The sequence below is a fragment of the Cherax quadricarinatus genome, chromosome 41 (assembly GCF_038502225.1).
Source record: "Cherax quadricarinatus isolate ZL_2023a chromosome 41, ASM3850222v1, whole genome shotgun sequence".
In the NCBI taxonomy this organism is placed as follows: Eukaryota; Metazoa; Arthropoda; class Malacostraca; order Decapoda; family Parastacidae; genus Cherax; species Cherax quadricarinatus.
This window is the reverse complement of record NC_091332.1, coordinates 11,667,808-11,695,193: the sequence shown is the minus strand read 5'-3', so window position 1 is coordinate 11,695,193 and position 27,386 is coordinate 11,667,808. Positions and strand designations below refer to the sequence as shown.

Genomic DNA, 27,386 nt, shown 5'->3' with positions numbered 1-27,386 from the left:
GAACAGTGAAAAGATTAAAAGAATCCACAACATATGGTCAGATGGTGTAGGTGTAGTGTCACTGCATGTGTTTCAGAACACCATACCTGTGGAGGCATGGACCAGGGAGGCTGCCATGATTTCTGCAATAGGTTTGAATGAACACTTGCAACTTCTTTTTTCTTCATAAAATATAAGCTTATGTTGCCTGCGAAAAAAATTGTTGAAACAAAAATGTTAATTTGTCTTTGTAGCTAGCATATCATTTTCCATTATCCAGCAGAGTGGTTGGATGACTGATTAAAAATCTACAGTAAATGCTTGAACACCAACAGATCAAGAAACGGTACATGTTTTCAAAATTCATGCTTTGATAAAATATAAGTAAAATTTTCTTCTGTAGTAGTGATAAAGTAGGTACTATCAAACTATTGCTGTATCCTATTAATTTTTTGAGTACACTTGTACTATTAACTACAAAACTAATTTTTTTTCTGAGAGAAGCTACAAATAAAAGTTATTGCATTACTATACAAGTCTGAAAAAACAACCACAGAACAGGTGGAGTTGGAACTCATGGCAGGGGAGTTTGATGACTTTCTCACCTGTTCTGTGGTTTGTTTGCAATTGTGTTATTACAATTTCATGAATTTACAACACTAACTGCAGCACAGAACAAGACAGGTCTGTCTTGTTCTGTGCTGCGGTTAGTGTTGTAAATGTTTTTGTAATCATAATTGCCAACATTGTTGTCCAGAGGGCTGAAGAAGGGTTGTTGAGGTGGTTCGGACATGTAGAGAGAATGGAGTGAAACAGAATGACTTAAAGAGTGTATCAGTCTGTAGTGGAAGGAAGGCGGGGTAGGGGTCGGCCTAGGAAAGGTTGGAGGGAGGGGGTTAAGGAGGTTTTGTGTGCGAGGGGCTTGGACTTCCAGCGGGCATGCGTGAGCGTGTTTGATAGTGAATGGAGACAAATGGTTTTTAATACTTGACGTGCTGTTGGAGTGTGAGCAAAGTAACATTTATGAAGGGATTCAGGGAAACCGGCAGGCTGGACTTGAGTCCTGGAGATGGGAAGTACAGTGCCTGCACTCTGAAGGAGGGGTGTTAATGTTGCAGTTTAAAAACTGTAGTGTAAAGCACCCTTCTGGCAAGACAGTGACGGAGTGAATGATGGTGAAAGTTTTTCTTTTTCGGGCCACCCTGCCTTGGTGGGAATCGGCCAATGTGTTAATAAATAAAAAAATAATTACAAATTTTTTTTTTTTTGGGGGGGGGGGCCAGCCTACCTTGGTGGAAAATTATCTGTGAGGTAAAGAAAAATTCATCTCATAAAAACTTATCTCATTAATTAAAATTTGGAGCACAGTAAATTTAGATGTTTAATTGTAACTTTCCCTGACAAATTTAGTATTCCTTTTATAATGAGATTAAGAAATAAAATTACAACAGCTGCTTTAATAGATAAACTTTAATGCTATGTATACACAGTGGACGCCCGGTTCACGTTATTAATCCGTTCCCGAGAGCTCATCGTAAAGCAAAATTATCGGAAAGCGAATCAATTTTCCCCATAAGAAATAATGGAAATCAAATTAATCCTTGCAAGACACCCAAAAGTATGAAAAAAAACTTTTACCACATGAAATATTAAGTTTAATGCAATAGAATAATTACAATAACAATAATAATAATAGAATAAACAATAGAATAATTGACACTTTCCTTTAATGAAGATCTGGTGATGATTGATGGGATGGGATGAGGGGAGAGTGTCGAAGTTTTTAATGTTTAGAAGGGGAATCCCCCTTCATTAGGACTTGAGGTAGCAAGTCCTTTTCCGGGGTTACTTCCCTTCTTCTTTTAATGCCACTAGGACCAGCTTGAGAGTCACTGGACTTCTGTCGCACAACATATCTGTCCATAGAGACCTGTACCTCTCGTTCCTTTATGACTTTCCTAAAGAGGTTCACAACATTGTCAGTGTACAGGTTGCCAACACGGCTTGCAGTAGCTGTGTCAGGGTGATTTTCATCAAAAAAGGTTTGCACTTCAAGCCACTTTGCGCACATTTCCTTAATCTTTGAAGTAGGCAACTTCGTCAATTTCTCTATCCCCTTCTCCGAAGCAGTTTCCTCAGGTCTGGCCTCTTGCTGTTGAAGATGATCTAGCAGCTCATCAGTAGTTAGTTCTTCATTGTCCCCCTCCACCAACTCTTCCACAACCTCCCCATTAACCTCCAACCCCAAGGACTTTCCCAATGCCACAATGGATTCCTCAGCTGGCATAGGATTCCCAGGATTAGTCTCAAACCCTTCAAAATCTCTTTTGTCTACACATTCAGGCCACAGTTTCTTCCAAGCAGAGTTCAAGGTCCTCTTAGTCACTCCCTCCCAAGCCTTACCTATAAGGTTTACACAATTGAGGATATTAAAGTGATCCTCCAAAACTCCTTTAGTCAATAGAGTATCTGTGGTCACTTCAAAGCACCTTTCAAACATAGCTTTTGTGTACAGTTTCTTGAAGTTGGAAATGACCTGCTGGTCCATGGGCTGCAGGAGAGGAGTGGTATTAGGAGGCAAAAATTTGAGCTTAATGAAGCTCATGTCCTCACAAAGTCGCTCTTGACAAGTCTGTAGGATGACCAGGGGCATTGTCTAACACCAGGAGGCACTTAAGGTCTAATTTCTTTTCAATTAGGTAATTTTTCACAGTGGGGGCAAATGCATGGTGTAACCAGTTATAGAAAAAGTCCCTAGTGACCCATGCCTTAGTGTTTGCCCTCCACAGCACACACAAATTAGCCTTGAGGATATTCTTTTGCCTGAACGCTCTGGGAGTTTCAGAGTGATACATCAATAAAAGCTTCACTTTGCAATCACCACTAGCATTGGCACACATCAACAGAGTAAGCCTGTCTTTCATAGGCTTATGTCCTGGGAGTGCCTTTTCCTCCTGAGTAATGTAAGTCCTGCTTGGCAGTTACTTCCAAAACAGGCCTGTTTCATCACAATTAAACACTTGTTCAGGTTTCAATCCTTCAGCCTCTATGTACTCCTTGAATTCATGCACATATTTTTCAGCCGCTTTGTGGTCTGAACTGGCAGCCTCGCCATGCCTAATCACACTATGTATGCCACTACGATTCTTAAATCTTTCAAACCAACCTTTGCTGGCCTTAAAGTCACTCACATCACCACTAGTTGCAGGCATTTTTCTAATTAAATTCTCATGCAACTGCCTAGCCTTTTCACAAATGATTGCTTGAGAGATGCTATCTCCAGCTATCTGTTTTTCATTTATCCACACCAGTAACAGTCTCTCAACATTTTCTAACACTTGCAATCACTGTTTTGTAATCACAGTTGCACCTTTTGCAAGAACAGCTTCCTTGATTGCCGTTTTCCTGCTCACTATAGTAGAGATGGTTGATTGGGATTTACTATACAACTTGGCCAGGTCCGACACGCGCACTCCACTTTCATACTTTGCAATTATCTCTTTCTTCATTTCAATAGTCATTAGCACCCTTGGTCTCGAAGGGTTGGCACTAGAAGCTTTCTTGGGCCCATGGTGGCTTATTTTGCAGAAACAAGCACCAGAAACAGTGATAATATGGAATGCACCGAATGTATCCCTAGATGCGCGCACACTGGCTGTCTTGTGAACACTGGAACACATGGGGCAGTTCAGGCCACATGTGGACACGTCTCGTACAAATCATATCGCGTACCGGGTTTTGTAACGGGAACCGGGACAAATTTTTTGCGATATAACGCTTCGGATACCGGATTTATTGGTTACCGATGACTTCGCGAGCCGGGCGACCACTGTATAATTTTTTTTTTTTAACAAGTTGGCCGTCTCCTACCGAGGCAGGGTGACCCAAAGAGAAAGTCCCCAAAAAGAAAATACTTTCATCATCATCACACATAATCACTGTTTTTGCAGAGGTGCCCAGAATATAACAGTTTAGAAGTATATACGTATAAAAATACACAATATATCTCACCAAACTGCCAATATCCCAGACCTCTCGTTTAGAGTGCAGGCATTGTACTTCCCATTTCCAGTACTCAAGTGTGGTTATATAAAATAACCAGTTTCCCTGAATCCCTTCACTAAATATTACCCTGCTCACACTCCAACAGATCGTCAGGTCCCAAATGCCATTTGTCTCCATTCACTCCTATCTAACGCACACTTGCTGGAGGTCCAAACCCCTCGCCCACAACACCACCTTTACCCCCTCCCTCCAACCTTTTCGAGGACGACCCCTGCCCCGCCTTCCTTCCCCCACAGATTTATACGCTCTCCATGTCATTCTACTTTAATCCATTCTCTCTAAATGACCAAACCATCTCAACAAACCCTCTTCAGCCCTCTGACTAATACTTTTATTAACTCCACACCTTCTGCTAATTTCCACACTCCGAATTTTCTGCATAATATTTACACCACACATTGCTCTTAGACAGGACATCTCCACTGCCTCCAACCGCCTCCTCGCTGCAGCATTTACAACCCAAGCTTCACACCCATATAAGAGTGTTGGTATTACTATAATTTCATACATTCCCTTCTTTGCCTCCGTAGATAACATTTTTTGCCTCCACATATACCTCAATGCACCACTCGCCTTTTTTCCTTCATCAACTCTTTGATTAACCTCATCCTTGATAAATCCATCCACTGACATGTCAACTCCCAAATATCTGAAAACATTCACTTCTATTTTGAGGAACTTTTAAATGTTAAGGAAGAAACAGAGGCAGTAATTTCATGCACTGGTCAGGGAGGTATACCATCTTTTAGGAGTGAAGAAGAGCAGAATGTAAGTGTGGGGGAGGTACGTGAGGCATTACGTAAAATGAAAGGGGGTAAAGCAGCTGGAACTGATGGGATCATGACAGAAATGTTAAAAGCAGGGGGGGATATAGTGTTGGAGTGGTTGGTACTTTTGTTTAATAAATGTATGAAAGAGGGGAAGGTACCTAGGGATTGGCAGAGAGCATGTATAGTCCCTTTATATAAAGGGAAAGGGGACAAAAGAGACTGTAAAAATTATAGAGGAATAAGCTTACTGAGTATACCAGGAAAAGTGTACGGTAGGGTTATAATTGAAAGAATTAGAGGTAAGACAGAATGTAGGATTGCGGATGAGCAAGGAGGTTTTAGAGTGGGTAGGGGATGTGTAGATCAGGTGTTTACATTGAAGCATATATGTGAACAGTATTTAGATAAAGATAGGGAAGTTTTTATTGCATTTATGGATTTAGAAAAGGCATATGATAGAGTGGATAGAGGAGCAATGTGGCAGATGTTGCAAGTATATGGAATAGGTGGTAAGTTATTAAATGCTGTAAAGAGTTTTTATGAGGATAGTGAGGCTCAGGTTAGGGTGTGTAGAAGAGAGGGAGACTACTTCCCGGTAAAAGTAGGTCTTAGACAGGGATGTGTAATGTCACCATGGTTGTTTAATATATTTATAGATGGGGTTGTAAAGGAAGTAATTGCTAGGGTGTTTGGGAGAGGGGTGGGATTAAATTATGGGGAATCAAATTCAAAATGGGAATTGACACAGTTACTTTTTGCTGATGATACTGTGCTTATGGGAGATTCTAAAGAAAAATTGCAAAGGTTAGTGGATGAGTTTGGGAATGTGTGTAAAGGTAGAAAGTTGAAAGTGAACATAGAAAAGAGTAAGGTGATGAGGGTGTCAAATGATTTAGATAAAGAAAAATTGGATATCAAATTGGGGAGGAGGAGTATGGAAGAAGTGAATGTTTTCAGATACTTGGGAGTTGACGTGTCGGCGGATGGATTTATGAAGGATGAGGTTAATCATAGAATTGATGAGGGAAAAAAGGTGAGTGGTGCGTTGAGGTATATGTGGAGTCAAAAAACGATATCTATGGAGGCAAAGAAGGGAATGTATGAAAGTATAGTAGTACCAACACTCTTATATGGGTGTGAAGCTTGGGTGGTAAATGCAGCAGCGAGGAGACGGTTGGAGGCAGCGGAGATGTCCTGTTTAAGGGCAATGTGTGGTGTAAATATTATGCAGAAAATTCGGAGTGTGGAAATTAGGAGAAGGTGTGGAGTTAATAAAAGTATTAGTCAGAGGGCAGAAGAGGGGTTGTTGAGGTGGTTTGGTCATTTAGAGAGAATGGATCACAGTAGAATGACATGGAAAGCATATAAATCTATAGGGGAAGGAAGGCGGGGTAGGGGTCGTCCTCGAAAGGGTTGGAGAGAGGGGGTAAAGGAGGTTTTGTGGGTAAGGGGCTTGGACTTCCAGCAAGCGTGCGTGAGCGTGTTAGATAGGAGTGAATGGAGACGAATGGTACTTGGGACCTGACGATCTGTTGGAGTGTGAGCAGGGTAATATTTAGTGAAGGGATTCAGGGAAACCGGTTATTTTCATATAGTCGGACTTGAGTCCTGGAAATGGGAAGTACAATGCCTGCACTTTAAAGGAGGGGTTTGGGATATTGGCAGTTTGGAGGGATATGTTGTGTATCTTTATATGTTTATGCTTCTAGACTGTTGTATTCTGAGCACCTCTGCAAAAACAGTGATAATGTGCGAGTGTGGTGAAAGTGTTGAATGATGATGAAAGTATTTTCTTTTTGGGGATTTTCTTTCTTTTTTGGGTCACCCTGCCTCGGTGGGAGACGGCCGACTTGTTGAAAAAAAAAAAAAAAAAAAAAAAAAATTCACTTCTTCCATACTCCTCCTCAATTTGATATCCAATTTTTCTTTATCTAAATAATTTGATACTCTCATCACCTTACTCTTTTCTATGTTCACTTTCAACTTTCTACCTTTACACACATTCCCAAATTAGGAAACTAACCTTTGCAATTTTTCTTCAGAATCTCCCATAAGCACAGTATCATCAGCAAAAAGTAACTGTGTCACTTCCCATTTTGTATTTAATTCCCCATAATTTAATCCCACCCCTCTCCCGAACACCCTAGCATTTACTTCTTTTACAACCCCATCTGTAAATATATTAACCCGTAAACGGTCCAAGCACATCTACGTTCACATGTGTAGTGCTACAAAAGTAGATCTATGTTTTTTTTATATATTTTCAAATGTAACAAAAAAAAAAGTAGATCAAAGTTTTTTTACACATTTTCAAATGTAAAAAACAAAAAGATCTACTTTTTTTTACATACATTCGCGAGGGTTAGGGGATCAAGAGCCTCGCGAATGTTGAAAAACCGTGAATGTTTGGTGCCCCAATATATTGTAGGGAAATATATTACAATACTGCTTCCTTAACTTGTTGAACCATGAATAGTCATAAAATACATGAAAACGTCGTAAATTGTACTAAATATATACTTTTTTTTTTTTTTTTTTTTCAACAAGTCGGCCGTCTCCCACCGAGGCAGGGTGACCCAAAAAAGAAAGAAAATCCCCAAAAAGAAAATACTTCCATCATCATTCAACACTTTCACCACACTCGCACATTATCACTGTTTTTGCAGAGGTGCTCAGAATACAACAGTCTAGAAGCATACACATATAAAGATACACAACATATCCCTCCAAACTGCCAATATCCCAAACCCCTCCTTTAAAGTGCAGGCATTGTACTTCCCATTTCCAGGACTCAAGTCCGACTATATGAAAATAACCGGTTTCCCTGAATCCCTTCACTAAATATTACCCTGCTCACACTCCAACAGATCGTCAGGTCCCAAGTACCATTCGTCTCCATTCACTCCTATCTAACACGCTCACGCACGCTTGCTGGAAGTCCAAGCCCCTTGCCCACAAAACCTCCTTTATCCCCTCTCTCCAACCCTTTCGAGGACGACCCCTACCCCGCCTTCCTTCCCCTATAGATTTATATGCTTTCCATGTTATTCTACTTTGATCCATTCTCTCTAAATGACCAAACCACCTCAACAACCCCTCTTCTGCCCTCTGACTAATACTTTTATTAACTCCACACCATCTCCTAATTTCCACACTCCGAATTTTCTGCATAATATTTACACCACACATTGCCCTTAAACAGGACATCTCCACTGCCTCCAACCGTCTCCTCGCTGCTGCATTTACCACCCAAGCTTCACACCCATATAGGAGTGTTGGTACTACTATACTTTCATACATTCCCTTCTTTGCCTCCATAGATAACGTTTTTTTGACTCCACATATACCTCAACGCACCACTCGCCTTTTTTCCCTCATCAATTCTATGATTAACCTCATCCTTCATAAATCCATCCGCCGACACGTCAACTCCCAAGTATCTGAAAACATTCACTTCTTCCATACTCCTCCTCCCCAATTTGATATCCAATTTTTCTTTATCTAAATCATTTGACACCCTCATCACCTTACTCTTTTCTATGTTCACTTTCAACTTTCTACCTTTACACACATTCCCAAACTCATCCACTAACCTTTGCAATTTTTCTTTAGAATCTCCCATAAGCACAGTATCATCAGCAAAAAGTAACTGTGTCAATTCCCATTTTGAATTTGATTCCCCAAAATTTAATCCCACCCCTCTCCCGAACACCCTAGCATTTACTTCCTTTACAACCCCATCTATAAATATATTAAACAACCATGGTGACATTACACATCCCTGTCTAAGACCTACTTTTACCGGGAAGTAGTCTCCCTCTCTTCTACACACCCTAACCTGAGCCTCACTATCCTCATAAAAACTCTTTACAGCATTTAATAACTTACCACCTATTCCATATACTTGCAACATCTGCCATATTGCTCCTCTATCCACTCTATCATATGCCTTTTCTAAATCCATAAATGCAATAAAAACTTCCCTACCTTTATCTAAATACTGTTCACTTATATGCTTCAATGTAAACACTTGATCTACACATCCCCTACCCACTCTGAAACCTCCTTGCTCATCCGCAATCCTACATTCTGTCTTACCTCTAATTCTTTCAATTATAACCCTATCGTACACTTTTCCTGGTATACTCAGTAAGCTTATTCCTCTATAATTTTTACAGTCTCTTTTGTCCCCTTTCCCTTTATATAAAGGGACTATACATGCTCTCCGCCAATCTCTAGGTACCTTCCCCTCTTTCATATTATTTTATTATTTTTATTTTATTATCACACCGGCCGATTCCCACCAAGGCAGGGTGGCCCGAAAAAGAAAAACTTTCACCATCATTCACTCCATCACTGTCTTGCCAGAAGGGTGCTTTACACTACAGTTTTTAAACTGCAACATTAACACCCCTCTTTCATACATTTATTAAACAAAAGTACCAACCACTCCAACACTATATCCCCCCCTGCTTTTAACATTTCTGTCATGATCCCATCAGTTCCAGCTGCTTTACCCCCTTTCATTTTACGTAATGCCTCACGTACCTCCCCCACACTTACATTCTGCTCTTCTTCACTCCTAAAAGATGGTATACCTCCCTGACCAGTGCATGAAATTACTGCCTCTGTTTCTTCCTTAACATTTAAAAGTTCCTCAAAATATTCTCGCCATCTACCCAATACCTCCATCTCCCCATCTACTAACTCCCCTACTCTGTTTTTAACTGACAAATCCATATTTTCCCTAGGCTTTCTTAACTTGTTTAACTCACTCCAAAATTTTTTCTTATTTTCATTAAAATTTCTTGACAGTTCCTCTCCCACTCTATCATCTGCTCTCCTTTTGCACTCTCTCACCACTCTCTTTACCTTTCTTTTACTCTCCATATAAATATATACATGTACATGTTATGCTTTAATAACGTATGTTATTTAATAACATGTATGTTAATAGCATGTATGTTATTAAATACCACAGACTCCACCACTGCGAGTCTCTACTACCCTCCCTCCGACTCCCGCAACTGGCAGCCAGCCCTCCCACCACTCAGTGTGGTGTTTTGTTTGTTCATTATTTGCTATTAAACTACAGAATAAATAATGTAAACCCATTCATGACTGCATATTGGAATGGCTATTAAGAAAGGTATTAGACGGTGACATCATGTGTTTACTCTTGAACACAGCAAAGAATTGAACATTTCTGCTATTGCTAATAATAACAATAGTAATAATAATAATAATAATAATAATAAATAGGATATAATTGAAGAAGGAAATTGTACAAAAATACGAGGGAGTGGTTGACACATCGTCAGTGTGACTTTGTTTATGCTGGAGTGAACATTAGTCTCCCTGCTCTTCCAAACATTTCACAATAATTCAGCGGTTGAGGCAGTGGTATTTAATAACATATATGTTATAAATAATAATAGTACATGTTATTATTAATAACATGTATTATTATTAACATGTATGTATTTAATAACATATATGTTATAAATAATAATAGTACATATTATTAATAACATGTATTATTATTAACATGTATGTATTTAATAAATACCATTGCCTCAATCACTGCCTCTACCACTCCAGTCACACTCAGTCTACAAGCACCAAACACAATGAATTATTGTGAAATGTTTGGAAGAGCAGGGAGACTAATCTTCACTCCAGCATAAACAAAGCCACACTGATGATGTGTCAACCACTCCCTCGTATTTTTGTACAATTTCCTTCTTCAATTATATCATTATTATTATTATTATTATTATTACTATTGTTATTATTAGCAATAGCAGAAATGTTTAATTCTTTGCAGTGTTCAAGAGTAAACACATAATGTCACCATCTAATACCTGTCCGAATAGCCATTCCAATATGCAGTCATGAATGGGTTTACATTATTTATACTGTAGTTTAATAGCAAATAATGAACAAACAAAACACTCACCACACTGAGTGGTGGGAGGGCTGGCTGCCAGTTGCGGGGGTCGGTGGGAGGGTAGTAGGGACTCGCAGGTGGTGGGAAACTTAAATATGATTTGGCGGCTGGGAATTTGGTGGCTGGGAATTTGGCGGTTGGGAATTAGCGAATGTGTGAAGCCCGTGAAAGTTAAAAACGTGAATGTTGAGGGAGACCTGTATACGTTTGGATCGTTTACGGGTTAAACAACCTTGGTGAAATTACACATCCCTGTGTAAGACCTACTTTTACCGGGAAGTAGTCTCCCTCTCTTCTACATATCCTAACCAGAGCCTTGCTATCCTCATAAAAACTTTACAGCATTTAGTAACTTGCCACCTATTCCATATATACTTGCAACATCTGCTGCATCGCTCCCCTATCCACTCTATCATTTTTTTTTTTTTTTTTTTGTCAACAAGTCGGCCGTCTCCCACCGAGGAAGGGTGACCCAAAAAAGAAAGAAAATCCCCCAAAAGAAAATGCTTTCATCATCATTCAACACTTTCACCACACTCACACATTATCACTGTTTTTGCAGAGGTGCTCAGAATACAACAGTTTAGAAGCATATACGTATAAAGATACACAACATATCCCTCCAAACTGCCAATATCCCAAACCCCTCCTTTAAAGTGCAGGCATTGTACTTCCCATTTCCAGGACTCAAGTCCGACTATATGAAAATAATCGGTTTCCCTGAATCCCTTCACTAAATATTACCCTGCTCACACTCCAACAGATTGTCAGGTCCCAAGTACCATTCGTCTCCATTCACTCCTATCTAACACGCTCACGCATGCTTGCTGGAAGTCCAAGCCCCTTGCCCACAAAACCTCCTTTACCCCCTCTCTCTAACCCTTTCGAGGACGACCCCTACCTCGCCTTCCTTCCCCTATAGATTTATATGCTTTCCATGTCATTCTACTTTGATCCATTCTCTCTAAATGACCAAACCACCTCAACAACCCCTCTTCTGCCCTCTGACTAATACTTTTATTAACTCCACACCTTTTCCTAATTTCCACACTCCGAATTTTCTGCATAATATTTACACCACACATTGCCCTTAGACAGGACATCTCCACTGCCTCCAACCGTCTCCTCGCTGCTGCATTTACCACCCAAGCTTCACACCCATATAAGAGTGTTGGTACTACTATACTTTCATACATTCCCTTCTTTGCCTCCATAGACAACGTTTTTTTTGACTCCACATATACCTCAATGCACCACTCACCTTTTTTCCCTCATCAATTCTATGATTAACCTCATCCTTCATAAATCCATCCGCCGACACGTCAACTCCCAAGTATCTGAAAACATTCACTTCTTCCATACTCTTTTTTTTTTATTATCACACTGGCCGATTCCCACCAAGGCAGGGTGGCCCGAAAAAGAAAAACTTTCACCATCATTCACTCCATCACTGTCTTGCCAGAAGGGTGCTTTACACTACAGTTTTTAAACTGCAACATTAACACCCCTCCTTCAGAGTGCAGGCACTGTACTTCCCATCTCCAGGACTCAAGTCCGGCCTGCCGGTTTCCCTGAATCCCTTCATAAATGTTACTTTGCTCACACTCCAACAGCACGTCAAGTATTAAAAACCATTTGTCTCCATTCACTCCTATCAAACACGCTCACGCATGCCTGCTGGAAGTCCAAGCCCCTCGCACACAAAACCTCCTTTACCCCCTCCCTCCAACCCTTCCTAGGCCGACCCCTACCCCGCCTTCCTTCCACTACAGACTGATACACTCTTGAAGTTATTCTGTTTCGCTCCATTCTCTCTACATGTCCGAACCACCTCAACAACCCTTCCTCAGCCCTCTGGACAACAGTTTTGGTAATCCCGCACCTCCTCCTAACTTCCAAACTACGAATTCTCTGCATTATATTCACACCACACATTGCCCTCAGACATGACATCTCCACTGCCTCCAGCCTTCTCCTCGCTGCAACATTCATCACCCATGCTTCACACCCATATAAGAGCGTTGGTAAAACTATACTCTCATACATTCCCCTCTTTGCCTCCAAGGACAAAGTTCTCTGTCTCCACAGACTCCTAAGTGCACCACTCACTCTTTTTCCCTCATCAATTCTATGATTCACCTCATCTTTCATAGACCCATCCGCTGACACGTCCACTCCCAAATATCTGAATACGTTCACCTCCTCCATACTCTCTCCCTCCAATCTGATATTCAATCTTTCATCACCTAATCTTTTTGTTATCCTCATAACCTTACTCTTTCCTGTATTCACCTTTAATTTTCTTCTTTTGCACACCCTACCAAATTCATCCACCAATCTCTGCAGCTTCTCTTCAGAATCTCCCAAGAGCACAGTGTCATCAGCAAAGAGCAGCTGTGACAACTCCCACCCTGTGTGTGATTCTTTATCTTTTAACTCCACGCCTCTTGCCAAGACCCTCGCATTTACTTCTCTTACAACCCCATCTATAAATATATTAAACAACCACGGTGACATCACACATCCTTGTCTAAGGCCTACTTTTACTGGGAAAAAATTTCCCTCTTTTCTACATACTCTAACTTGAGCCTCACTATCCTCGTAAAAACTCTTCACTGCTTTCAGTAACCTACCTCCTACACCATACACTTGCAACATCTGCCACATTGCCCCCCTATCCACCCTGTCATACGCCTTTTCCAAATCCATAAATGCCACAAAGACCTCTTTAGCCTTATCTAAATACTGTTCACTTATATGTTTCACTGTAAACACCTGGTCCACACACCCCCTACCTTTCCTAAAGCCTCCTTGTTCATCTGCTATCCTATTCTCCATCTTACTCTTAATTCTTTCAATTATAACTCTACCATACACTTTACCAGGTACACTCAACAGACTTATCCCCCTATAATTTTTGCACTCTCTTTTATCCCCTTTGCCTTTATACAAAGGAACTATGCATGCTCTCTGCCAATCCCTAGGTACCTTACCCTCTTCCATACATTTATTAAATAATTGCACCAACCACTCCAAAACTATATCCCCACCTGCTTTTAACATTTCTATCTTTATCCCATCAATCCCGGCTGCCTTACCCCCTTTCATTTTACCTACTGCCTCACGAACTTCCCCCACACTCACAACTGGCTCTTCCTCACTCCTACAAGATGTTATTCCTCCTTGCCCTATACACGAAATCACAGCTTCCCTATCTTCATCAACATTTAACAATTCCTCAAAATATTCCCTCCATCTTCCCAAAACCTCTAACTCTCCATTTAATAACTCTCCTCTCCTATTTTTAACTGACAAATCCATTTGTTCTCTAGGCTTCCTTAACTTGTTAATCTCACTCCAAAACTTTTTCTTATTTTCAACAAAATTTGTTGATAACAGCTCACCCACTCTCTCATTTGCTCTCTTTTTACATTGCTTCACCACTCTCTTAACCTCTCTCTTTTTCTCCATATACTCTTCCCTCCTTGCATCACTTCTACTTTGTAAAAACTTCTCATATGCTAACTTTTTCTCCCTTACTACTCTCTTTACATCATCATTCCACCAATCGCTCCTCTTCCCTCCTGCACCCACTTTCCTGTAACCACAAACTTCTGCTGAACACTCTAACACTACATTTTTAAACCTACCCCATTCCTCTTCGACCCCATTGCCTATGCTCTCATTAGCCCATCTATCCTCCAATAGCTGTTTATATCTTACCCTAACTGCCTCCTCTTTTAGTTTATAAACCTTCACCTCTCTCTTCCCTGATGCTTCTATTCTCCTTGTATCCCATCTACCTTTTACTCTCAGTGTAGCTACAACTAGAAAGTGATCTGATATATCTGTGGCCCCTCGATAAACATGTACATCCTGAAGTCTACTCAACAGTCTTTTATCTACTAATACATAATCCAACAAACTACTGTCATTTCGCCCTACATCATATCGTGTATACTTATTTATCCTCTTTTTCTTAAAATATGTATTACCTATAACTAAACCCCTTTCTATACAAAGTTCAATCAAAGGGCTCCCATTATCATTTACACCTGGCACCCCAAACTTACCTACCACACCCTCTCTAAAAGTTTCTCCTACTTTAGCATTCAGGTCCCCTACCACAATTACTCTCTCACTTGGTTCAAAGGCTCCTATACATTCACTTAACATCTCCCAAAATCTCTCTCTCTCCTCTGCATTCCTCTCTTCTCCAGGTGCATACACGCTTATTGTGACCCACTTCTCGCATCCAACCTTTACTTTAATCCACATAATTCTCGAATTTACACATTCATATTCTCTTTTCTCCTTCCATAACTGATCATTTAACATTACTGCTACCCCTTCCTTTGCTCTAACTCTCTCAGATACTCCAGATTTAATCCCATTTATTTCCCCCCACTGAAACTCTCCTACCCCCTTCAGCTTTGTTTCGCTTAGAGCCAGGACATCCAACTTCTTTTCATTCATAACATCAGCAATCATCTGTTTCTTGTCATCCGCACTACATCCACGCACATTTAAACAACCCAGTTTTATAAAGTTTTTCTTCTTCTCTTTTTTAGTAAATGTATACAGGAGAAGGGGTTACTAGCCCATTGCTCCCGGCATTTTAGTCGCCTCATACGACACGCATGGCTTACGGAGGAAAGATTCTTTTCCACTTCCCCATGGACAATAGAAGAAATAAAAAAGAACAAGAGCTATTTAGAATAAGGAGAAAAACCTAGATGTATGTATATATATATATATGCATGTGCGTGTCTGTGAAGTGTGACCAAAGTGTAAGTAGGAGTAGCAAGATATCCCTGTTATCTAGTGTGTTTATGAGACAGAAAAAGAAAACCAGCAATCCTACCATCATGCAAAACAGTTACAGGTTTTTGTTTCACAGTCATCTGGCAGGACGGTAGTACTTCCCTGGGTGGTTGCTGTCTACCAACCTACTACCAACATACTCCTCCTCCCCAATTTGATATCCAATTTTTCTTTATCTAAATCATTTGATACCCTCATCACCTTACTCTTTTCTATGTTCACTTTCAACTTTCTACCTTTACACACATTCTCAAACTCATCCACTAACCTTTGCAATTTTTCTTTAGAATCTCCCATAAGCACAGTATCATCAGCAAAAAGTAACTGTGTTAATTCCCATTTTGAATTTGATTCCCCATAATTTAATCCCACCCCTCTCCCGAACACCCTAGCATTTACTTCTTTTACAACCCCATCTATAAGTATATTAACCCTTAAATGGTCCAAACGTATATATACTTTTTTCAACATCTGAAAGTATGTAAAAAAAAATGTAGATCTTCTTTTTTGTTTTACATTTGAAAACGTGTAAAAAAAACTTATCTACATTTTTTTTTGTTACATTTGAAAATATGTAAAAAAAAGTAGATCTACTTTTGTAGCAATACGAATTTGAACGTCAATCCGCTTGGACCGTTTAAGGGTTAAACAACCATGGTGACATAACACATCCCTGTCTAAGACCTACTTTTACTGGGAAGTAGTCTCCCTCTCTTCTACACACCCTAACCTGAGCCTCACTATCCTCATAAAAACTCTTTACAGCATTTAGTAACTTACCACCTATTCCATATACTTGCAACATCTGCCACATTGCTCCTCTATCCACTCTATCATATGCCTTTTCTAAATCCATAAATGCAATAAAAACTTCCCTACCTTTATCTAAATACTGTTCACATATATGCTTCAATGTAAACACTTGATCTACACATCCCCTACCCACTCTAAAACCTCCTTGCTCATCCGCAATCCTACATTCTGTCTTACCTCTAATTCTTTCAATTATAACCCTGCCGTACACTTTTCCTGATATACTCAATAAACTTATTCCTCTATAATTTTTACAATCTCTTTTGTCCCCTTTCCCTTTACATAAAGGGACTATACATGCTCTCCGCCAATCCCTAGGTACCTTCCCCTCTTTCATACATTTATTAAACAAAAGTACCAACCACTCCAGCACTATATCCCCCCCTGCTTTTAACATTTCTGTCATGATCCCATCAGTTCCAGCTGATTTACCCCCTTTCATTCTACGTAATGCCTCACGTACCTCCCCCACACTTACATTCTGCTCTTCTTCACTCCTAAAAGATGGTATACCTCCCTGACCAGTGCATGAAATTACCACCTCCCTTTCTTCCTCAACATTTAAAAGTTCCTCAAAATATTCTCGCCATCTACCTAATACCTCCCTCTCCCCATCTACTAACTCCCCTACTCTGTTCTTAACTGACAAATCCATACTTTCCCTAGGCTTTCTTAACTTGTTTAACTCACTCCAAATTTTTTTCTTATTTTCATTAAAATTTCTTGACAGTGCCTCTCCCACTCTATCATCTGCTCTCCTTTTGCACTCTCTCACCACTCTCTTCACCTTTCTTTTACTCTCTATATACTCTGCTCTTCTTATAACACTTCTGCTTTGTAAAAAACTCTTATAAGCTAACTTTTTCTCTTTTATCACACCCTTTACTTCATCATTCCACCAGTCACTCCTCTTTCCTCCTGCACCCACCCTCCTATAACCACAGACTTCTGCCCCACATTCTAATACTGCATTTTTAAAACTATTCCAACCCTCTTCAACCCCCCCCCCCCTATTACTCATACCTGCACCAGCCCACCTTTCTGCCAATAGTTGCTTATATTTCACCCGAACTTCCTCCTCCCTTAGTTTATACACTTTCACCTCCCTCTTACTTGTTGTTGCCATTTTCCTCTTATCCCATCTACCTCTTACTCTAACTGTAGCTACAACTAGATAATGATCCGATATATCAGTTTCCCCTCTATAAACGTGTACATCCTGGAGCCTACCTATCAACCTTATATCCACCAATACATAATCTAACAAACTACTTTCATTACGTGCTACATCATACCTTGTATATTTATTTATCCTCTTTTTCATAAAATATGTATTACTTATTACCAAACCTCTTTATACACATAGCTCAATTAAAGGCTCCCCATTTTCATTTACCCCTGGCACCCCAAATTTACCTACTACTCCGTCCACAACATTTTTGCCCACTTTAGCATTGAAATCCCCAACCACTATTACTCTCACACTTGGTTCAAAACTCCCCACGCATTCACTCAACATTTCCCAAAATCTCTCTCTCTCCTCTACACTTCTCTCTTCTCCAGGTGCATATAAACAATATATGTACGTAATTTATAAATAAGAAATATTTACATTTTAATTTATAAATAAGATATATTTACATTTTAATTTATAAATAAGTTTATTCAGGTATACACAAATACAGTTATGTACATAGATTATCATACATAGCAGCATATGTGTAAAGTACCTAGGATAACCCAAAAAAGTCAGAGTGACTTATTTCCATTGGGTCCTTTTATATTTACACTTATATTTCCTTTTATACTTACATTTTTATGTTTACACTTACCTTGGAGTAGATGTTAATTTAATTATACTTAGTTTGATGGAGGAGATGCTGGCAGAAGTTTAGGATGGTGGAAGATATGTAGCAGGCCGGCGTATGTTCATTGGCCCAGTACACATCCAACAACATGGGAGAGTTACTTTCGTGTCGTTTTTCTATCGCTTACTCGCTTAACTTCCTTGCTACACTGTTAATTCTACATTTTATCGTTGGCTGGCACTATAGCCTTTATCGATACCTGCTGCTTTAGTATCGTACATATCATAGAATCCCTGAATCACTGCAGATGGCACATTCTCCCCTCTCTCTTCCTCCACTTTGGCACTAGCAACTTTCTTTGGGCCCATGGTGGCTTATTTAGCAGTTACAAGCACTAAAAAATAATGAAATAATACAAAATATATCGCATGTACACATGGAATCGTCCTCCCTGGCTTACCTGGAGGTTATTCCGGGGATCAACGCCCCCGCGGCCCGGTCCATGACCAGGCCTCCCGATGGATCACGGCCTGATCAACTAGGCTGTTACTGCTGGCCGCACTCAGTTCGACGTACGAGCCACAGCCCGGCTGATCCGGCACTGACTTTAGGTATCTGTCCAGCTCTCTCTTGAAGGCAGCCAGGGGTTTATTGGCTTGTAAACAGTGGCGCACTGGCTTTACATGGGCTCAGGCCACTCGGACGTGTTTGGGATGAATGTCCTTAACCGAGTTTTTCACTGTTGGCCGAGCCAATATTTCGACACAAAAACGCATTGGTATCCAATTTTATCGCTGTCTTATAACATCGTTAACTGAAGGTCCACTGTATTAGCAAAAAATTAATTTTTTAAAGATTAACTATAGTTTTACATACAGAAAACAATGAGTAAATTCATTACTTGCCTTAAAATATTTGTAGTCTTAATGTAGAGCGAGAGGTGAGTTGTATTTATTCGTAGGTGCAATACACACATGTAGCTCCCCTTGGGCTACACTACACAGCCATATTATTACCATGTTCACTGAGTTTAATCGTTTCTAACAACTACCTTTAGATGCCATCATAAACAGAGGGAGAAGTAATGAATAATTCATGCCGAGAATTGTAAACAAACGCACATGATGGGCGGTTACCAGGCGAGACGCCAGATTCACAGTTTTCTCTAACACCAAATAAGAGAAAACGTAATGTTTACTCTCCACTCGATAGCATATAAATATTACATGTTTATATGCTATGTAATGTGTTTCTTATATAATTTTGAAGAACATATCATAGATGGATTAATGGAAATGTCTATATTAACCTAAAATAAGACTGTGAAACAGAAACCTGTAACTGTTTTGCATGATGGTAGGATTGCTGGTTTCTTTTTCTGTCTCATAAACACGCTAGATAACAGGGATATCTCGCTACTCCTACTTACACTTTGGTCACACTTCACAGACACGCACATGCATATATGTATGCATACATCTAGGTTTTTCTCCTTTTTCTAAATAGCTCTTGTTCTTCTTTATTTCTTCTATTGTCCATGGGGAAGTGGAAAAGAATCTTTCCTCCGTAAGCCATGCGTGTCGTATGAGGCGACTAAAATGCCAGGAGCAATGGGCTAGTAACCCCTTCTGTAGACATTTACTGAAAAAGAGAAGAAGAAAAACTTTATAAAACTGGGATGCTTGAATGTGCGTGGATGTAGTGCGGATGACAAGAAACAGATGATTGCTGATGTTATGAATGAAAAGAAGTTGGATGTCCTGGCCCTAAGCGAAACAAAGCTGAAGGGGGTAGGGGAGTTTCAGTGGGGGGAAATAAATGGGATTAAATCTGGAGTATCTGAGAGAGTTAGAGCAAAGGAAGGGGTAGCAGTAATATTGAAGGATCAGTTATGGAAGGAGAAAAGAGAATATGAATGTGTAAATTCAAGAATTATGTGGATTAAAGTAAAGGTTGGATGCGAAAAGTGGGTCATAATAAGCGCGTATGCACCTGGAGAAGAGAGGAATGTAGAGGAGAGAGAGAGATTTTGGGAGATGTTAAATGAATGTATAGGAGCCTTTGAACCAAGTGAGAGAGTAATTGTGGTAGGGGACCTGAATGCTAAAGTAGGAGAAACTTTTAGAGAGGGTGTGGTAGGTAAGTTTGGGGTGCCAGGTGTAAATGATAATGGGAGCCCTTTCATTGAACTTTGTATAGAAAGGGGTTTAGTTATAGGTAATACATATTTTAAGAAAAAGAGGATAAATAAGTATACAAGATATGATGTAGGGCGAAATGATAGTAGTTTGTTGGATTATGTATTGGTAGATAAAAGACTGTTGAGTAGACTTCAGGATGTACATGTTTATAAAGGGGCCACAGATATATCAGATCACTTTCTAGTTGTAGCTACACTGAGAGTAAAAGGTAGATGGGATACAAGGAGAATAGAAGCATCAGGGAAGAGAGAGGTGAAGGTTTATAAACTAAAAGAGGAGGCAGTTAGGGAAAGATATAAACAGCTATTGGAGGATAGATGGGCTAATGAGAGCATAGGCAATGGGATCGAAGAGGTATGGGGTAGGTTTAAAAATGTAGTGTTAGTGTTCAGCAGAAGTTTGTGGTTACAGGAAAGTGGGTGCGGGAGGGAAGAGGAGCGATTGGTGGAATGATGATGTAAAGAGAGTAGTAAGGGAGAAAAAGTTAGCATATGAGAAGTTTTTACAAAGTAGGAGTGATGCAAGGAGGGAAGAGTATATGGAGAAAAAGAGAGAGGTTAAGAGAGTGATGAAGCAATGTAAAAAGAGAGCAAATGAGAGAGTGGGTGAGATGTTATCAACAAATTTTGTTGAAAATAAGAAAAAGTTTTGGAGTGAGATTAACAAGTTAAGGAAGCCTAGAGAACAAATGGATTTGTCAGTTAAAAATAGGAGAGGAGAGTTATTAACCCTTTGAGGGTTTTGGTCGTACTAGTACGTCTTACGCGTAGGGGTTTTTGACGTACTAGTACTCATAAATTCTAGCGGCCTCAAATCTAGTGGGAGAAAGCTGGTAGGCCTTCATATGAAAGAATGGGTCTATGTGGTCAGTGTGTACAGTCTAAAAAAAATCCTGCAGCACACAGTGCATAATGAGAAAAAAAAAACTTTGACCATTTTTTTGGAATAAATCAGCGACTTTGCAGTGTATTTTCGTATGGTATTTATTGTTGTATTCTAGTTTTCTTGGTCTCATTTTATAGAATGGAAGACATATTACAGAAATTGAGATGATTTTGACTGGTTTTACAATGAAAGGTGCCTTGAAATTGAGCTCAAAGTAGCAGAAATGTTCGATTTTTACCAAACTTCAAAAGTAAACAAATCGTGCCAAGCGTGCAATACACGTCAACTGGTGAGTCTAATATTCTTTCACAAGTGCACTAATAATATTTATACCATTTTTTACACTAATGCAGTAGTCTGCATAACAGTAAATCTTATATTTTTTGTGAGAATAAAAATTCAAAGTGGAAAGCAAAAAAATATAAGAGGGGCCTTGAGACGTGACTAATGACTAGAGGAAATGTCATTTTAGTGCCAGGAATGTCTTTCTTGTTTATTCTGGACCCTATTCGGAAATTGGCATCTTTTGAAATTTGTGTGAAATTGGCAAAATTGCTAAATTCTGACCACTGTACTGGATAGTTGAATTTCATAAATGGGTGGTTTCTTGCACCCATTCGATAGCAAAAATGGAGTTCTAGAGAAACATTCATGTTTTTTGTCGACTAGTACAGTGAAACTGGCCGAAAATGGGGCTCAAAGTGGGCAAAATTGCCGATGCGTAAACATCGCCGAGACCGCTAACTTTGCGAGAGCATAATTCCGTAAGTTTTCTATCAAATTTCAAACTTTTGGTGTCTTTATGATCGGGAAAAGATTCTCTATCTTTTCATAAGAGAAAATAATTTTTTTTTTTTTTAAATTTGGCCGACCCTGAGAACGAGTTTCGGAGAGGGCCTGTCGACCCTGAAAGGGTTAAATGGAGAGTTAGAGGTATTGGGAAGTTGGAGGGAATATTTTGAGGAATTGTTAAATGTTGATGAAGATAGGGAAGCTGTGATTTCGTGTATAGGGCAAGGAGAAATAACATCTTGTAGGAGTGAGGAAGAGCCAGTTGTGAGTGTGGGGGAAGTTTGTGAGGCAGTAGGTAAAATGAAAGGGGGTAAGGCAGCCAGGATTGATGGGATAAAGATAGAAATGTTAAAAGCAGGTGGGGATATAGTTTTGGAGTGGTTGGTGCAATTATTTAATAAATGTATGGAAGAGGGTAAGGTACCTAGGGATTGGCAGAGAGCATGCATAGTTCCTTTGTATAAAGGCAAAGGGGACAAAAGAGAGTGCAAAAATTATAGGGGGATAAGTCTGTTGAGTATACCTGGTAAAGTGTATGGTAGAGTTATTATTGAAAGAATTAAGAGTAAGACAGAGAATAGGATAGCAGATGAACAAGGAGGCTTTAGGAAAGGTAGGGGGTGTGTGGACCAGGTGTTTACAGTGAAACATATAAGTGAACAGTATTTAGATAAGGCTAAAGAGGTCTTTGTGGCATTTATGGATTTGGAAAAGGTGTATGACAGGGTGGATAGGGGGGCAATGTGGCAGAGGTTGCAGGTGTATGGTGTGGGAGGTAGGTTACTGAAAGCAGTGAAGAGTTTTTACGAGGATAGTGAGGCTCAAGTTAGAGTATGTAGGAAAGAGGGAAATTATTTCCCAGTAAAAGTAGGCCTTAGACAAGGATGTGTGATGTCACCGTGGTTGTTTAATATATTTATAGATGGGGTTGTAAGAGAAGTAAATGCGAAGGTCTTGGCAAGAGGCGTGGAGTTAAAAGATAAAGAATCACACATAAAGTGGGAGTTGTCACAGTTGCTCTTTGCTGATGACACTGTGCTCTTGGGAGATTCTGAAGAGAAGCTGCAGAGATTGGTGGATGAATTTGGTAGGGTGTGTAAAAGAAGAAAATTAAAAGTGAATACAGGAAAGAGTAAGGTAATGAGGATAACAAAAAGATTAGGTGATGAAAGATTGGATATCAGATTGGAGGGAGAGAGTATGGAGGAGGTGAATGTATTCAGATATTTGGGAGTGGACGTGTCAGCGGATGGGTCTATGAAAGATGAGGTGAATCATAGAATTGATGAGGGGAAAAGGGTGAGTGGTGCACTTAGGAGTCTGTGGAGACAAAGAACTTTGTCCTTGGAGGCAAAGAGGGGAATGTATGAGAGTATAGTTTTACCAACACTCTTATATGGGTGTGAAGCATGGGTGATGAATGTTGCAGCGAGGAGAAGGCTGGAGGCAGTGGAGATGTCATGTCTGAGGGCAATGTGTGGTGTGAATATAATGCAGAGAATTCGTAGTTTGGAAGTTAGGAGGAGGTGCGGGATTACCAAAACTGTTGTCCAGAGGGCTGAGGAAGGGTTGTTGAGGTGGTTTGGACATGTAGAGAGAATGGAGCGAAACAGAGTGACTTCAAGAGTGTATCAGTCTGTAGTGGAAGGAAGGCGGGGTAGGGGTCGGCCTAGGAAAGGTTGGAGGGAGGGGGTAAAGGAGGTTTTGTGTGCGAGGGGCTTGGACTTCCAGCAGGCATGCGTGAGCGTGTTTGATAGGAGTGAATGGAGACAAATGGTTTTTAATACTTGACGTGCTGTTGGAGTATGAGCAAAGTAACATTTATGAAGGGGTTCAGGGAAACCGGCAGGCCGGACTTGAGTCCTGGAGATGGGAAGTACAGTGCCTGCACTCTGAAGGAGGGGTGTTAATGTTGCAGTTTAAAAACCGTAGTGTAAAGCACCGTTCTGGCAAGACAGTGATGGAGTGAATGATGGTGAAAGTTTTTCTTTTTCAGGCCACCCTGCCTTGGTGGGAATTGGCCAGTGTGATAATAAAAAATGAAGACTTTTAATGTGCCCAAGAGTGATTATTAATAAACATACATTGCATATAAACATTGCATGTTTTTATATACTATGTAACATGTTTCTTTGGGCCCATGGTGGATTATTTCGCAGTTGCACTGAATAAACAACCACAAAAAACAATGGATTACAGTGTATAATGAAATCTTTGGATGAATGTGCAGAATAATGAAATCTTTGGATGAATGTGCAGAGTCTTGCTCACTCACCCAGAGACACAGCCAGCCAGATTGACTCACGAATGCAGCATCCCTGCTACACACACTGCCTTTCTGCTACACTTCCTGCCTTCCTGTTACACTCCCTGCTTTATTGCTACACTCCCTGACTTATTGCTACACTCCATGCCCTATTGCTACACTCCATGCCTTATTGTTACACTCCCTGCCTTATTGCTACACTCCCTGCCTTATTGCTACACTCCCTGCCTTATTGCTACACTCCATGCCTGCTACACTCCCTGCCTCTATGCCTGCCTGCTACACTCCCTACCTCCGTTACACTCCCTGCCTGCTACACTCCCTGCCTTCCTGCTACTCTCCCAGCATGTCTGCTGCACTCCCTGCATGCATGCTACACTCCTTGCCTCTATGCCTGCCTGCCTTGAATTCTATCGTGTTTCTTACTTTCTTTACCAAAGGAACTTTACTGGAAACTTTCTTTGGGGCCATGGTTACTTATTTTGCAGTTGCACTTAATCTATAACCACCAAAAACAATGGATTATAGCCAAATGTTTGGATGAATGAGCAGAAGTTTCCTCACTCGCCCAGAGAGACAGCCACACTGACTCAGGAACACACGAGTGGCTGGCAATGGACGTGTCCAGTATGGCCGATAACCGGAAGCTAAAAAACCAGCTGATAACCAAGTTGACCGATAAGCAGAATGGCCGATAACTGAGGGTCCACTGTATTTTGTTTATATAATTTTGAAAAAATGTCATGGATGGATTAATGAAAATGTATATAACATAATGTACGACATTTACAGTTCCTCAGAGCTATTATTATTATTATTATTATTATTATTATTATTATTATTATTATTATTATTATTATTATTATTAATGTACTTAATGCATCAACACTAATGAGATGCTCTTAGTTACTCCCTCACCTGGAATAGCAACTTCTACTTTGTAACAATGTCAGATAGTGATTTTAATGTACCTGCACATCAGCACAGTAAGTTTATTTAGGTACAGATACACATAAGTAAAATTATCAGTACAGGTCCACATCCCTTTATCCAAAACCCTTGGGCCCAGTATTGTTTCAAATTTCAGACTTTTTCGAATTTCAGAATGATTCTCAATGCCGCCACATGGCGGTGCGACCCAGCACCGAGATGACTGATGCTCTACACTCCACGAAAAAAAAATCGGTTTTCGGAACTTTTCAAATTTCAGAATTTTGGATAAAGGGATGTGGATCTGTAATATCTCGGTACTATCTCAGCCATTGACATACCTTGCTCACTGAGTTGAATAATTTCAAACTTGCATTTACTGAGTGCCTTATGACTTTTTTTTTTTTTTTATCACAACTTCCCTTAGATGTCATTGTAACACAAAAAGAGTATGCAATAACTTTAATACACTTGAAACTTTGGAAAGTTTCCAGACACAATCGGGAGAGACTTGGAGCTCATGGAGGATGTAAACAAACTGAACAGGTAGCACGCAGATGCCATAATAACAAATCAGGAGTCACATGAACTAATTTTTGGGTACAATTTGAAGTATCTGTATTAGTGAATCACCATGAAGTGTAGCCCACCTGTATTGATAATCACTTTTTTATTAAAATCAAAGTTAAATGAGCAATATTTCTTCATAAAATAAGTCTTTTTATTCATTTAATTGCAGCACTGTATGACCCATTGAGTTTAGGCCTTATGATAATATTCATTTAACTGAGATATGCATAGCAGATTAATATAACAACCACCTTACCTTACCTGCTTTTCCTTCTCATTTGTCTCTGCTTTTTGAAGTAGGTTTACAGTTACAAATGCAGATGTTCTCTGATTTCTTGACTGATACTGATCTGCTTCATCAAATGTGGCCTTTCCTTCCCTTTTTTTCCCCTCTGCTTTCTGTAGATATCTTCTCATCAGCACTTCATTTTTTTTCTCTGCCATCTCGCCCCTGCTATGTAATGATGAATGACCATAGATGTTCAGTGCTTTCCAGGAAAATACATTGACTCGCATCTCTCACTTGCCCTTCCTTACTCCTTGTAGTATGTTAAAATTACTGATTTAATGTTTTTTACTTCAACATTTGAAAGGTTGATGATTTAATAATATGGTACTGTTACAGGGCTGGAAAATCTATGCAACAGTATCCAGGGAACATTTTATGGTTTGCCAAGCACATGGTCCTGGGCTGAGAGGCGCCAGCTAGGAACTCATCTGCTTTATAGAACACTAAACATCTTTATGAATGAAGGAGAACGTCAGCTGAGACCATCTGATATCGCGCCACCAGACTGGATGAAGTAATGCTGGTGTCAGTGATATAAATTCTGAATTAATATAATGCCCTAATTATTAACTTGCTTTTTTATGGAAAAAATGTAATTTTTTTTTTCAACAAGTCGGCCGTCTCCCACCGAGGCAGGGTGACCCAAAAAAGAAAGAAAATCCCCAAAAAGAAAATACTTTCATCATCATTCAACACTTTCACCACACTCACAAATTATCACTATTTTTGCAGAGGTGCTCAGAATACAACAGTTTAGAAGCATATACATATAAAGATACACAACATATCCCTCCAAACTGCCAATAGCCCAAACCCCTCCTTTAAAGTGCAGGCATTGTACTTCCCATTTCCAGGACTCAAGTTCGACTATATGAAAATAATGTAATTAGAGTAACTAAATTTTAATATTCATGAAGGTGCTTTCTTCCATTTAATTTCTAATATTTATCAATTTTAAAACTGTAGTGTAAGTGTGCCTCTGGAAGATAGTGATGGAGTGAATGATAATGAAAGTTTTTCTTTTTCGGGCCACCCAGCCTTGGTGGGAAATGGCCGATGTGTTAATAAAAAAAAATAAATAATCAAATATATAGAAATGGCAGGCTTAAACTTCATGACTAAATGCTCATAAATGACTTATGATTTTAAGCTTCTGCAGATTGATTGTTTACACAACTTTCTTTTTTAACACAACTACTGCCTCCCATCAAGGCAGGGTAACCCGATAAAAGAAGAAATATAAA

At 39.8% G+C, this 27,386-nt stretch overlaps 1 long non-coding RNA gene across 1 annotated transcript; it reads left to right on the top strand.

Annotated features, from left to right (window-relative positions):
• LOC128691270 (uncharacterized) lies at positions 1–27,386 on the top strand. The gene is made up of 2 exons (XR_011393043.1): positions 1–131; positions 26,479–27,386. It is a non-coding gene; the product is annotated as an uncharacterized lncRNA (long non-coding RNA).